The sequence below is a fragment of the Pogoniulus pusillus genome, chromosome 13, assembly GCF_015220805.1.
Source record: "Pogoniulus pusillus isolate bPogPus1 chromosome 13, bPogPus1.pri, whole genome shotgun sequence".
In the NCBI taxonomy this organism is placed as follows: Eukaryota; Metazoa; Chordata; class Aves; order Piciformes; family Lybiidae; genus Pogoniulus; species Pogoniulus pusillus.
In genome coordinates, this window is record NC_087276.1 from 25,620,697 (window position 1) to 25,634,206 (window position 13,510).

Sequence of the window (13,510 nt, forward strand, 5' to 3'; positions counted from 1 at the left end):
ATGAGGACAGGCTGAGGGAGCTGGGGGTGTGCAGCCTGCAGAAGAGGAGGCTCAGGGGTGACCTCATTGCTATCTGGAGAGAGGTTGTAGCCAGTTGGGGTTGGACTCTTCTCCCAGGCAACCAGCAATAGAACAAGGGGACACAGTCTCAAGTTGTGCCAGGGGAAGTACAGGCTGGATGTTAGGAGGAAGTTCTTCACAGAGAGAGTGATTGGCATTGGAATGGGCTGCCCAGGGAGGTGGTGGAGTCACCGTCCCTGGAGGTGTTGAAGCAAAGCCTGGCTGAGGCACTTAGTGCCATGGTCTGGTTGATTGGCTAGGGCTGGGTGCTAGGTTGGACTGGATGATCTTGGAGGTCTCTTCCAACCTGGCTGATTCTATGATTCAAACTGGAGATGAAAAGGCTCTAGGGAAACTTTATTGTGTTCTTTCAGTATTTAATGGGGGTCTAGGGGAAAACTGGACAGGGATAATTACAAGGGTGTATAGTGATGGGACAAGGGGTTTCAGCTTTAAACTGCAAGAGGGTATATTTAGATTAGATATAAGGAAGAAATCATTCACTGTGAGGATGGTGAAACTCCGGAGCAACCCACCCAGAGAAGCTGTGGATATCCCATTCCTGGAGCTGTTAAGGACAGGTTGGTCAGGGGTTTGAGCAACCTGGTCCAGTGGAAAGTGTCCCTGCCCATGGCAGCAAGGGGATTGGAAGTAGATGATCATTAAGGTCCCTTCCAACACAAATCTTCCCAAAAAGGAAAAAAACCCCTGTATTAATTATGCAAAACCTCGGCATGAAGATATTGTGTGTGCATGGAGATTTCTGTTTACTGTCTTTGTTTGCACAAGCTGAGGTTTACAACAGCAAATGCAAAAGCAAAGTCCACAAATGAGTTACCATTTTGACATTAATCATTTCCTCTTTTCCAAATAGAGGTAAGAAAACCTCTTGCTTGACTTATCAGCATCCCTGAAGAATAACTCAACCTCACCAAAACCAGTTGATGAAGAGAAGCTCTAAGAGTTCACCAAATGCAAAGCCATCCTGGGTCTCCCTAGTTCCTTATCTGACATCTCATCATTAATTTCATTTCTGAAAGTACTAAGTTATGTGGTAAAAAAATCTTTAACTTTCTTTTTGTTTAATGCCACTTTTCTGATTGGAAAAAAATTCCCAGTGCTTTGTTACTCAGCATGTTAAAAACACTCCTAATTTCCACCTTAAATGTATTCGTGGCCAGTGTACCCCATTTGTTCTTCTGCCAAAGCTGTCCTTTAGCTTTAATAGTTTTCTCCTTCTGTGATGTTTGTGTCCTAAAGTATTTATCAAAAACAATCATACTCCTTCACAGTCTTAATTTTACTTAGCTAAACAAGCCAAACTTGTCTTGCCTGACAGGTTTGAAAGGATTTGCTGAAATATATACAAAACAAAAGAGTAGGGGCAGGGGTTAAAAAGAAGGGAGGGGGGAAAAGGGTACCATCAGACTAAAAATGTTTCCACATGTTTAAACAGGTCACAGTCTCTTTAGTAACAGCTTCCCCCCCTCACCACACATAAGGACTTTTACACAGACTGCAAGAGCTGATAGCTTTAGCCCTAGGGAAAGACTAATGGAGAACTCAACTCTATCCACGAGATGACTTACAGCTTTTTCATAGAATCAGCGAGGTTGGAAGAGACCTCCAAGATCATCCAGGCCAACCTAGCACCCAGCCCTGTCCAATCAACCAGACCATGGCACTAACTGCCTCATCCAGGCTTTGCTTCAACACCTCCAGGGTTGGTGACTCCACCACCACCCTGGGCAGCCCATTCCAATGCCAATCACTCTCTCTGCGAAGAACTTCCTCCTAACATCCAGCCTAGACCTCCCCTGCCACAACTTGAGACTGTGTGCCCTTGTTCTGCTGCTGGTTTCCTGGCAGAAGAGCCCAACCCCACCTGGCTACAGCCTCCCTTCAGGTAGTTGTAGACAGCAATGAGCTCTGCCCTGAGCCTCCTCTTCTGCAGGCTGCACACCCCCAGCTCCCTCAGCCTCTCCTCACAGGGCTGTGCTCCAGGCCCCTCACCATCTTCTTCACCCTTCTCTGGACCTGTTCCAGTACCTCAATGTCTCTCTTGAATTGAGGAGTAGATGCTACAGGAAAGAGGAGCTGTATATATTTTACCAGAGAAAATAGCCTACAAAACAGGTTGAGAAGATTCTAAAACTTTCTAGAGAGCTTTCAGTGCTTATTCCTGGGTATGAGACACAGAGACCCAAGTACAGTTGATTTTTGAACAGAAAACACACTTCTGTAAAGCACAGCTACACACTGCTGGTACAACACTGCAGTGCCCACGAAGGGGAACCACCAGTGGGGATGGCTAACAGCAAGACAGTCTCTCCAACTTCTCTCTCATCAGTTCTGCCCCACAGACTGGGACAAACAGGGGAGATGTGCCTCTTCTTTTTTTCCTGATATTGCCCTTTTTCTACAGGCCACTAAGTGCAGGTGACCCAGAAACTGCCGTTTAGGGAAAGTCCTTCACAAAGACCTGCTCCTCCTCTTTTCTACTACCTGAGGTCTGCAAATCCACATCACAATTTAGGACTTACCTCAGAAATAAAATCCTAGTTTTGTCCCATGTCACTGTAAGGAAATTAAGTCACTGCTTAGTTACACAGCTCCCTGGGACAATTCAGCATCTAATTCAAAAGCAGACCAGATTTCTGCTCCAACACTGAAAAATCCCTTCTCACAACTCCTTGTGCAAAAAGAGCAATTTGGAAGTTCAGTCTCTGTCACTGACCTGACCTTCCCCATGCACAGCGAGGGGTTCCTTTCTGCCTAGAAACTTATCATCCAGCACATCATTAGAGCTTTTATCATGAAAAAATATACAGCCTCAAGCTATTCTAGCTAAAGAACACTCAGGTGGCTTTTCAATTCACCAGATAGCTTTAATATCAGCCATATAAGTGGATAGAGTGTGTAATCTTATTCAGCAGCAGTTAAAAGGGGGGAAAAAATATCCATGGTCTACCAGTGGAATCTATTAGCCTCAGAGTCATCTTCAAAGTGATGTGAGATACAACAGGTAGAGCAGCCCACTGCAGGCATCTGGCAGAGCAAGCAGTGCCTCTGCAGCCAGCATCCAGAACTTGTGGGTCTTTAGCAGTGTCATCCAAAACCTGCTTATGCTTTAGAAGATTTGAAAATAACTCATCAGTGGAAACTATTTTTAAGAGGTTGTGTATTTTTATGAAGTGCTTTAGTGCATCCTTTTCAATACAAACAGGCATACATTTTGGGGGAGGAAGCAGGTTTGAGGGATCTGTCAGCATATGTGTGGATTTCTGCAGGAGACAGCAAGAGCCATCTTCTCCTGAGGGGAAAAACCCAAACTTATAACATCTTGAAACCTTGGTGCTTCATGTATCTGGATATTACTGCTTGCTTTCTTACTATAAGTAGATTAAGTTAGTAAACCACACATCAGGAATTGGATGTTAATTAAACTACAACTGTCAGCTAATCACAATATCCAGAAAAACAAAATTCAGAGGGGAAACATGAGCTGAGAGAAGAAATTAAGAAGTAAATTTGAGCTGGGGACGTGGCTGTGACACAGGAATCGGAACTGCTGCTGTTTCAGGTGCTTCAACTCTCACCAGCAGATTCTGCTTTCCTGTCAAGCAGCAGGAAAGAAAGAAATGGGAGATAACAAAATGCTGCCCTCTATTTTCAAATGTGTCTTCATATGTGGCTTTGTTTCCATGCTATAACTGCATTCTCAACTGCTTTCTTCAGTACAATTCACACAATTGACAATCTAGTTGCTGCTTGTCCTACTTGTAACTCTTCTACTTGGAACTGAAAGGGTGACAACCAAGCAAGAAAGAGAATTTAAAACCCAACAACATTCTCATTTATCCCTCACTGGGCTTAAAGAAAAGCATCTGCAGGGACTTTGGGGAAAATTATTTAAGCAATGCCTTCAAGAATTTATTTTATGACAACAGTAATCGAAGCACTACATTCACAGGGAAGATTTAAGATTAAATACGCTCCGCAGAGCGTAAAACCAAATTGGTGCAATTGATCATGTGTGAGTTTGTGAGATCTGTTTCTTTTGTAGCATTGTTTTAAATGAAGCTGATATTGTGGTGCAGTGCACTGGAAGCAGACAGTTGTACTCCTGTACACTGAGGAGCTGACAAGCGGTCCTGATAAAGCTATAATTAATGCTAAATCTCAGTGAGGCTGCAAGTTGACAAAAAGTTGGGAGTATTCTAGCATCAACTTCAAGTCAGGAGAATGCCACTGTATGCCTAGCAAATACATGGAAATAGTAATTAATGGTGGATTTGGGGACATTTTCTTGGTCCTGGCTATCTACTGTATCTAACTGCTTGTTTAAAAGTCTGTCGCCTTCATAAAAGATTACAGATTTAAACCTGCCCTCACTGACAGTAAAGCAAAAGACAAACCTGGGAGTGCTCAACAGTTGATCTGCCCTTCATAGAATCAGCCAGGTTGGAAGAGACCTCCAAGATCATCCAGTCCTACCTAGCACCCAGCCCTGTCCAATCAACTAGACCATGGCACTAACTGCCTCATCCAGGCTTTGCTTCAACACCTCCAGGGATAGTGACTCCACCACCTCCCTGGGCAGCCCATTCCAATGCCAATCACTCTCTCTGACAACAACTTTCTCCTAACATCCAGCCTAGACCTCCTGTGGCACAACTTGAGACTGTGTCCCCTTGTTCTGTTGCTGGTTGCCTGGCAGAAGAGCCCAACCCCACCTGGCTACAGCCTCCCTTCAGGTAGTTGTAGACAGCAATGAGATCTGCCCTGAGCCTTCTCTTCTGCAGGCTGTACACCCCCAGCTCCCTCAGCCTCTCCTCACAGGGCTGTGCTCCAGGCCCCTCACCAGCTTTGTTGCCCTTCTCTGGACACCTTCCAGTACCTCAACATCTCTCTTGAATTGAGGAGCCCAGAACCGGACACAGCACTCAAGGTGTGGCCTAAGCAGTGCTGAGCACAGGGGAAGAATAACCTCCCTTGTCCTGCTGGCCACACTGTTCCTGATGCAGGCCAAGATGCCATTGGAAAAATATGGAACACTTAATGAATTTCCATGTCATCCTTGCATGGGACCATGCTAATCTTCTCTGTATCATTCCAATTTCAGTATATGCACTGCCAAAGCAAGCACAACGAAAGGAAGGACTTTTGTGTCGCAGACATTTGGTGCCAGTCAACACATACAGGCCACCAAATTGGCCACCACTATCTAAGAAGTGTCCACAAGAGACACACAGTTGAAGCCATGCAAGTACTTTTTTGCAGTTACAGGATAAGCAAGGTCTTGATGAAAGCTTTCTCGAGAAAATCCACTCTAAGAATAGGGATTAAAACTCACAACATAAAACTACCATTTGAACTTTAAAGGGGGGAAAAAAAAAAACCTCAAACACCTCAAACCAAATCTAAATCCTACATGCTACGAGCATGGAACAATTTATGAAGGCTTAAAGGACAGCACTTCTACACATGTTTAGAACATTGAACTAAACAGGCACTTTTGTTCTTTGTTGCTGAGTTCAAACTAAGACACACACACACTAAGCAGCATTTTAAGCTCAAGGTCAACTCTCACAGCATTCTATTTATATATATATACGAGAAAGATGTTTTGGAATCCAGATTGCTACCTTGTTCCCAAAGGTCTGCTATTTCCAAGTCTTTACACGAAGAAAGCAGATCTGAAAAACAAGATACCCCTCAGCCTTCTTCCAACAGCTAACTCAACCAAACATATGGAATGACTTGTCAGAATAATATTTTGAGAAATAGGTTATCAGGGGCCTCAGGTCCACTCCATATGGTCTTAAGTTCTCCATCTCCCTGACCATATCATGCTACTTTTCCCACTTTGGCCAAGGAAGAGATACAATCCTTAATAGAAGTAGAGTTGTTTAGGTCACAGAGATTCAGAAACAAAGAAAAGCTTCATTTATGTATTTACAGCACTGTAAAATAAATAAGAGAGACAAAACCACTCACACAGCAGAGCTCAGAATCCAAAGAAATATTTTTCTATCCAAAGAAAGAATTGTACTTCCTCTTTATAGCACAGATGTTCTTCTAAATAAAGTGCAGCTTTCCCTTTGCAGCCTTTGTGATTATCAATCTTTGGTTATTTTATAATATAAGGTTGCCTCAGACCTCAGCAGGGAGAAAAATACACGTTGCTGTATTTCCTCTGTAGCAAGGAACAAAACAACTGTGAAAGCAAAGAATGTTCCAAAAGAACAAACAATAAGCCAGCTAAAGAAAGTCTACTAACTTAGTCATTCAAGAATAATTCCACAGATGGATAAGCATTTAATTTTCTGAAGTGAGAATAAACCAGCGCCTCTCTTCTCTGGGAGATGGAATGGGTTTTTGTATCTGCCTATTTATACACAGTACATAAATGCATGCTCAGAGAATGCTGCAAGTACTGTAAAAAGAAATCTAAGGGGAAGTTATTACTCAAGGCTCTTTGTTAGTATTTCTGCAGAATGGGTACTGTCAGCATTGTTAAAAATAAATTGTTAGTTGTACCTTACTTGGCTGGTACAAATGCCATTTGCATTAATGTACTTATGATTTCCTATCTGCTGCTCCCAGATAAGAGAGGAGTTTAAGAGTATGATGCCTCTTCGATCTTGCATTGACTTTTCCCCCTCTCAGCAAAGGGCTGGGTCACTGTTTTCAGCTGTAACGGAGGGTAAACAGCCTCTGCTGCGTATGACAAGGACTCATTGCTTTGATGGCGAAAAACAGAGGCTCATTTCCACAGGGTGCTCGTTTCCCAGCTCAGCCAAAACTTTGCATTCGTGCTGCTTCTTGTTTGAAATTTCTATCATAACATGACACTCAGATGTCACAACAGAATTACAGTCAATAAGGAAAATCAGGGAGAATAAATGCAAGCTAAAACGAGACGACGGCACGCGAGGAAATGTACCATTGTCTCGGACGTGGATTTTGGAGAGATATTAAGTGACAGCCATTGGGGTTTGTTTTAAAAAGAAAGAAATTCAGCCCTAGGTTAAGCAACATGCCAGCACTATCCAAAATGTCCTTGGGTTATCCATTTGGAATTAATTGGCACCGTGTGATTAGGCAGAACACAACAACATTGCTTAGATTTAATCAGCCTGTTGTATTCAGATTTGCCCTGAAAAGAACACTTAACAATAGGATTCTTCTGTCTAAGTGGTAATGAGCTGTGGTAGTGCTGAACTATCAAACGTCAGAGTAACTGAAACACCAAGAAAATGTTGCAGCATCCACTTGACAACAAAACAGTGCTGCTTGCTTTCTCCCATACACATACAGTCTCCTAAAACTACTTAGAATGAAGAAGGATTAATCACTTGGCTTATATATACAGGCATAGAACGCATCTAGGAACAGATACAAATTATACTAAGCAGTAAAACCAAATCTGGAAGCCAGAATGGGAAGAGATGGCTGTAGTCAGCCCCTGCAACCTGAATTCTGGGGAGGATTGCCTGGTAGCCTACAATGCAGAGCTAGCTAGCTTTGCCCTGTTCTGCTTTGTGACATCTGTCCAGCTTTTTGACTGTGGCATTACCTGTTCAAACAGGGCATCCCTACCTGTCTTCAGTAAAAGAAAACAGTAAATCAATCACCTACAATACCAAACACTAGTGCTGGCCTCTACACAGGCTACTGAAAACACGTTACAGTGTGTCACATAATTGATCCATGTCCTCCCCCTTCTCTTTCTTTAAGAGTAATTATGATGAAGAGATGAAGGTGTGTCAGACCATTTGGCTATTCAGGAGTCAAAGAATTCTACAGCACAGATTCACTTTAAGACAATAAAATGTGTTACCTACACAACCACAGGAACTCTGAGAAACTCAGAAATAGAAGCAGCTTTTTGAAACAAACCATAATCTCTCCTTCCTTCTGCCTCCAAAGCCTGTAACCCCAGACAAAAAGAAACAAACAAACAAAAAAACCCACCCCAAAGTCTGGTGGTAGCTAAAAATAAAAGTACAACTGAAGCATTTCTGACATTTCTCTATCACTCTTAAAAATAGTAATAATCTTGAGCTATTGAAGTTGCTGAAAGAAAATAAAAATCAATGCCTTTTCACTTAGGGCTTTTGGAAAAGAAAAGGATTACTTGGTATTTCAGCAAAATGCTTTAATGCAGCTTTGTAAGAGAGCCCACCAGAACTTACAGATAAAGCTCTTCACCCTCAAGCATTTACTGCACCCCACAACTCCATACTTGAAAGGGAACATGGGCATGACTCCCAATATAAAACAGGCAGAACAGTTACTGGTAGCAGTAACTTGCCCAGGCTACACAACCTGCAATGTCCTGAGACTCTTTAAAGAGTTGTCCCATGCTCTCATGGGGTATAGATGCAAGACAAGAGACATCAGACAGATCTACTGAGGATTTTACACATATAATAGAGCAATTTATTTCACACAGGGTGGAAATGGCCTTGGGTTTATGGTTTCTGTGCTCACAACCTAGCCTCAATCCATCAAGCAATGATGTGCAAATTGGGAGTGAGGGGCTTGCTGTTGACATAAGGGGTAGAATTATGGGGTTTGCTTTGGGATTTTTTTAGTAACATAAATGGGAATATTTACAGGCTTCAACAGTGATGGGTGCCCAAAACTCCAGAAACATGAGCTTTGAAGCATTTCTCTGTCTCCTGTAGCTTTTCAGTTTGTAACCATGGGCTGGATCAAAAGGAGCAGATTTCTGATATCAGACATTAGGATCAAAATGAGCAGATTTCTGATATCATACATTAGGGTCAAAATGAGCAGATTTCTGATATCAGACATTGGGATCAAAATGAGCAGATTTCTGATATCATACATTAGGGTCAAAATGAGCAGATTTCTGATATCAGACATTGGGATCAAAATGAGCAGATTTCTGATATCAGACATTAGGGTCAAAATGAGCAGATTTCTGATATCAGACATGAGGGTCAAAAAGAGCAGATTTCTGATATCAGACATTAGGATCAAAATGAGCAGATTTCTGATACCAGAGATTAGGGTCAAAATGAGCAGATTTCTGATATCAGACATTAGGGTGAAAATGAGCAGATTTCTGATACCTGACATTAGGGTCAAAATGAGCAGATTTCTGGTATCAGACATTAGGGTCAAAATGAGCAGAATTCTGATACCAGAGATTAGGGTCAAAATGAGCAGATTTCTGATACCTGACATTAGGATCAAAATGAGCAGATTTCTGATACCAGACACTAGGAATTTTCTGAAAATCATTTAATCTACTCAAAGCGATCTTTGAAAGTGGTAAATGGTTGAAGTTTCCCTTAGTACAGGCCGGGTGGACATGAAATTGTGTCTTTTATAGTGAATCACATCTATATATTATCTATATATTATAGGATCATAGAATCAATCAGGTTGGAAGAGACCTCCAGCATCTCCCAGTCCAACCTAGCAGCCAGCCCTATCCACTCAACCAGACCATGGCACTAAGTGCCTCAGCCGGGGTTTTCTTGAACACTTCCAGGGATGGTGACTCCACCACCTCCCTGGGCAGCCCATTCCAATGCCAATCACTCTCTCTGACAACAACTTTCTCCTAACATCCAGCCTAGACCTCCCCTGCCACAACTTGAGACTGTGTCCCCTTGTTCTGTTGCTGGTTGCCTGGCAGAAGAGGCAAACCCCCACCTGGCTACAACCTCCCTTCAGGTAGTTGTAGACAGCAATGATGTCACCCCTGAGCCTCCTCTTCTGCAGGCTAAACACCCCCAGCTCCCTCAGCCTCCCCTCATAGGATTTGTCTTCCAGGGCCTTCACCAGCTGGATGTTAGGAGGAAGTTCTTCACAGACAGTGATTGGCATTGGAATGGGCTGCCCAGGGAGGTGGTGGAGTCACCATCCCTGGAGATGTTCAAGCAAAGCCTGGATGAGGCACTTAGTGCCATGGTCTAGTTGACTGGCTAGGGCTGGGTGCTAGGTTGGACTGGATGATCTTGGAGGTCTCTTCTAACCTGGTTGATTCTAGGATTCTTTTAACAGCCAGAAGTGGTGTAAAAGACATGAGGAAAGAGCATCATGCAAATAAATGTTTCTCCTCTCATAGAGGAAAGCTTGAGTCACCAAAAATGCTTTAAAACAAACAATTTCAAATGCCAACAGTTCTTCTGTTGCTTCTGATTCTTCTCTGTGCATACAAATGCACGTAATGTAAAACACAGCAATCAGGGAGAGTGGAACATTTAAAAAAAAGCTGATTTAATTCTGCACAAAACCTTTAGTCCTACCATTAAAAAGTACAATTTATTATCACTGGAAAGTGTAAGAAGTAGAAAGTGCTCTTGAAAAATAATAACTGCTTCTACTAGCACACCAGAGACCTCTCCAGAAGATGTAGGAACCATTATCTTCATCTGATGTGTGGTGAAAATGAGGCAAGGACAAACATTACTGAAATGAGGCTACAGCAGGTAGAAGTCTGACCTGTCTTTTACCACCTTTTAACATTTTAGGCTACACTCGAGTACAGGATGGTAAACTTTTCTTTAATCTCTTTCCAATCTCCAACTGGAAGAAGATGCTACACAATATCCACAGGGACCTTGCAAACTCTAAAGCTGTCTCTCCTCTTCTCACATTGCCTTTGCAGGTCAGTTCTCAGTTGAAAGATTTCTTCAAGTGACAAGGTGGTCGAAATTAAAACTCTAGAGCAAATTTTCAGAGTTATTCACAGCATCTCTGGTCTACAGCAGACAGGATAAGTGAAAAAAAGACAGTGTTCTCTCCCAGGTTTTATCCTAGGCACTGCCATGCAGTATGAGAACAAAAGCAGGCAATCTGCATTTCTCAGAGCTACTGTTTCAAGCTGCCTGCAGACTCTGGCACATGTCATCACACCAATTTCACTGAGCTGTAGCTACTACAAGCATTACAAATTAATGTCTAAACCCTAGATCGTAGCATCTATTAAGGCCATTCAAACAAAGGGTTGCATTCTAGTGTTAAAAATCTGCTTTCCTGTTCCTCAATCTCCAGAGTTCTTTTCTACCAAATCTTTGTCTTTTTTTTCCCCTTTGGTCCTTTTTCAAAGAGATCAGACCTATAGAGTCAACATATTGAATTAGTTTTTCCAAGAGCCAAAATTAAACCAGGCTGAAACGCTACAGAAGATGGATTCAGTTGCTGTGCAATTCTGCTGTTAGTGAGCCCTTTGGCTGAGCCAAGAAAGGAGTCTGGAAAGGAGACACTGCTGAAATGAGTCCCTCCAAGATGTAAACCAACAGCGTCTCTTTGCCTTCTCAGTTTTCCTATGAACCAAGACACGATCAGTGTAGATGGTCAGCTTCTGGCTGCTATTTATTGCCATAGTACAGCTGGAGGAGGAGCAGCCTCAGCTGGAACATGGACTAGTGCTGCCAGAAGGCCACTGCTGAGTTCCTGGAGTCCACCAGTAAGCTCTGCAGCCTTTTCCTCTCTCCTTGGTGTCACTGCCTAGGGTCAAGGTGTGCTCTGATGTGGTGTAGCTGGATAACCTTAGATCAGGCTGCTGGCAGAGGAACTAACTTGTGAGAGTTGCATGAGAAAAAGCCATGAAAAATCCCATCCAGGTCCTCCACCCATTGGCATTGATCTCTCATGTAACTAGTGACAGCATCAGCAGAAATGGCTTCATATTGTGCCATAAGAGGTTTAGACTTGGTATCAAAAATCAATTTCTTTAATGTAAGAGTGGTCAGACATTGGAACAGGCTGCCCAGGGAGGTAGTGATCACTGTCCCTGGAGATGTTCAAAAGCTGTGTAGGCATAGCACTTTGGGACATGGTTCAGCAGCCATGGTGGTGTTGGGTTGGTGTTTGGACTTGATTATCTTAGAGGTCTTTTCCAACCTTAATGATTTTACAAAGAAGCTGTACTGAAACTCAGGACCTTGGTCCTCACCTGAGCTATGTTGTAGGTATGTTTGCACCTAGCCTTGTTGACTTACAGAATCATAGAATGGTTTAGGTTGGAAGGGACATCAAAGATCATCTAGTTACAACCTGTCACTAAGAATTTGTCTGGTGATTGGAATTTTGGGGATATCTCTTCTTCAGACAGTGCAGGACTCTATCAGTGAGACTCTTACCTCTACCTTGCTGTTAAACTCAGCTCCCAGTTAACCTCTTGCAACAGCACCAGCTGTCCCAGCAGTTCCTTGACTGCCCACAATTAAACAGCAGGCTCAGGATTTGGGACTTCCACAAGCCAGCAAGCCAGGTTAATGCACTAAAATCTGAGTCCTTATTAACTTAATGCTCAGGTGTAGCCTGACCTGTAACCACTTGGACTTGAATCTCAACACCATTAACCAAAACAAAAATGCAGAAAAAGGGTAAACTACCTGAGCCCTGGAAAAGCCTAAACCTGACTTGTAGTAGCCAATGGCAAGCAATAACTCCTGCCTCAAGGGCTATTCTTTTGAAAACTAAAAAGGGAAAATGATCAGACTCAAAACTGGGAACTTTCAGTTTATTTTCCAGTCTGTGACTATCATTATGAGCAGTGATAAACTGTGAACCAAAAGGATTAAAGGAGATGATGGGTAAATTGATGTTGCTTCACTTATTCTTCAGTCTATTATTGTCAACAGCTGGATGAGCATATTGAAAGCGGGAACATGGCCAGAGAAGGGCGACAACGCTGGTGAGAGGACTGGAGCACAGCCTTATGAGGAGAGGCTGAGGGAGCTGGGGGTGTGCAGCCTGCAGAAGAGGAGGCTCAGGGCAGAGCTCATCGCTGTCTACAAATACCTGAAGGGAGGCTGTAGCCAGGTGGGGGTTGGTCTCCTCTCCCAGGCAACCAGCAACAGAACAAGGGGACACAGTCTCAAGTTGTGCCAGGGGAGGTCTAGGCTGGATGTCAGGAAGAAGTTGGTGGCAGAGAGAGTGATTTGCATTGGAATGGGCTGCCCAGGGAGGTGGTGGAGTCACTGTCCCTGGAGGTGTTGAAGCAAAGCCTGGCTGAGGCACTTAGTGCCATGGTCTAGTTGATTGGCTAGGGCTGGATTGGACTGGATGATCTTGGAGGTCTCTTCCAACCTGGTTGATTCTACGAATATAACAGAGTAGGTGGACAGGGCTAGCAGCCTGTATCTGGTGAGCTACACATACTAGTGACAGGAGACACTTTGAAGTTATTCTAGGGAAGTCTCCTGGGTAGGAAATCAATATTTTCTTACTATTATTTGGACATAAAAAATATTTTTGAAGACAGAACTTAGGATGAGTTTGTTTTCCCCTAATCACTTTACTACTACAACCAAAAGTTGGAATTGGGGCAAGACTACTTAGAGAGCTTAAACAAGATGTCATCCCATTTCTGAAGGGATGTTAAGGGGAATTTGAGAAGCGATATGCCTGTCTCTTTAGAAAGAATGAAAAGTAAATTGAATTTTCTCTATGTAAC

General features: G+C 43.0%; 1 protein-coding gene and 1 non-coding gene across 8 annotated transcripts in view; both read right to left on the bottom strand.

Annotated features, from left to right (window-relative positions):
- Nucleotides 1-13,510, bottom strand: part of SDK1 (sidekick cell adhesion molecule 1) — a 510,565-nt gene that overhangs the window by 190,277 nt on the left and 306,778 nt on the right. The window lies entirely within an intron of this gene.
- On the bottom strand, nucleotides 5,104-5,207 carry LOC135181001 (U6 spliceosomal RNA). The gene has a single exon (XR_010304641.1). It is a non-coding gene; the product is annotated as a U6 spliceosomal RNA (small nuclear RNA).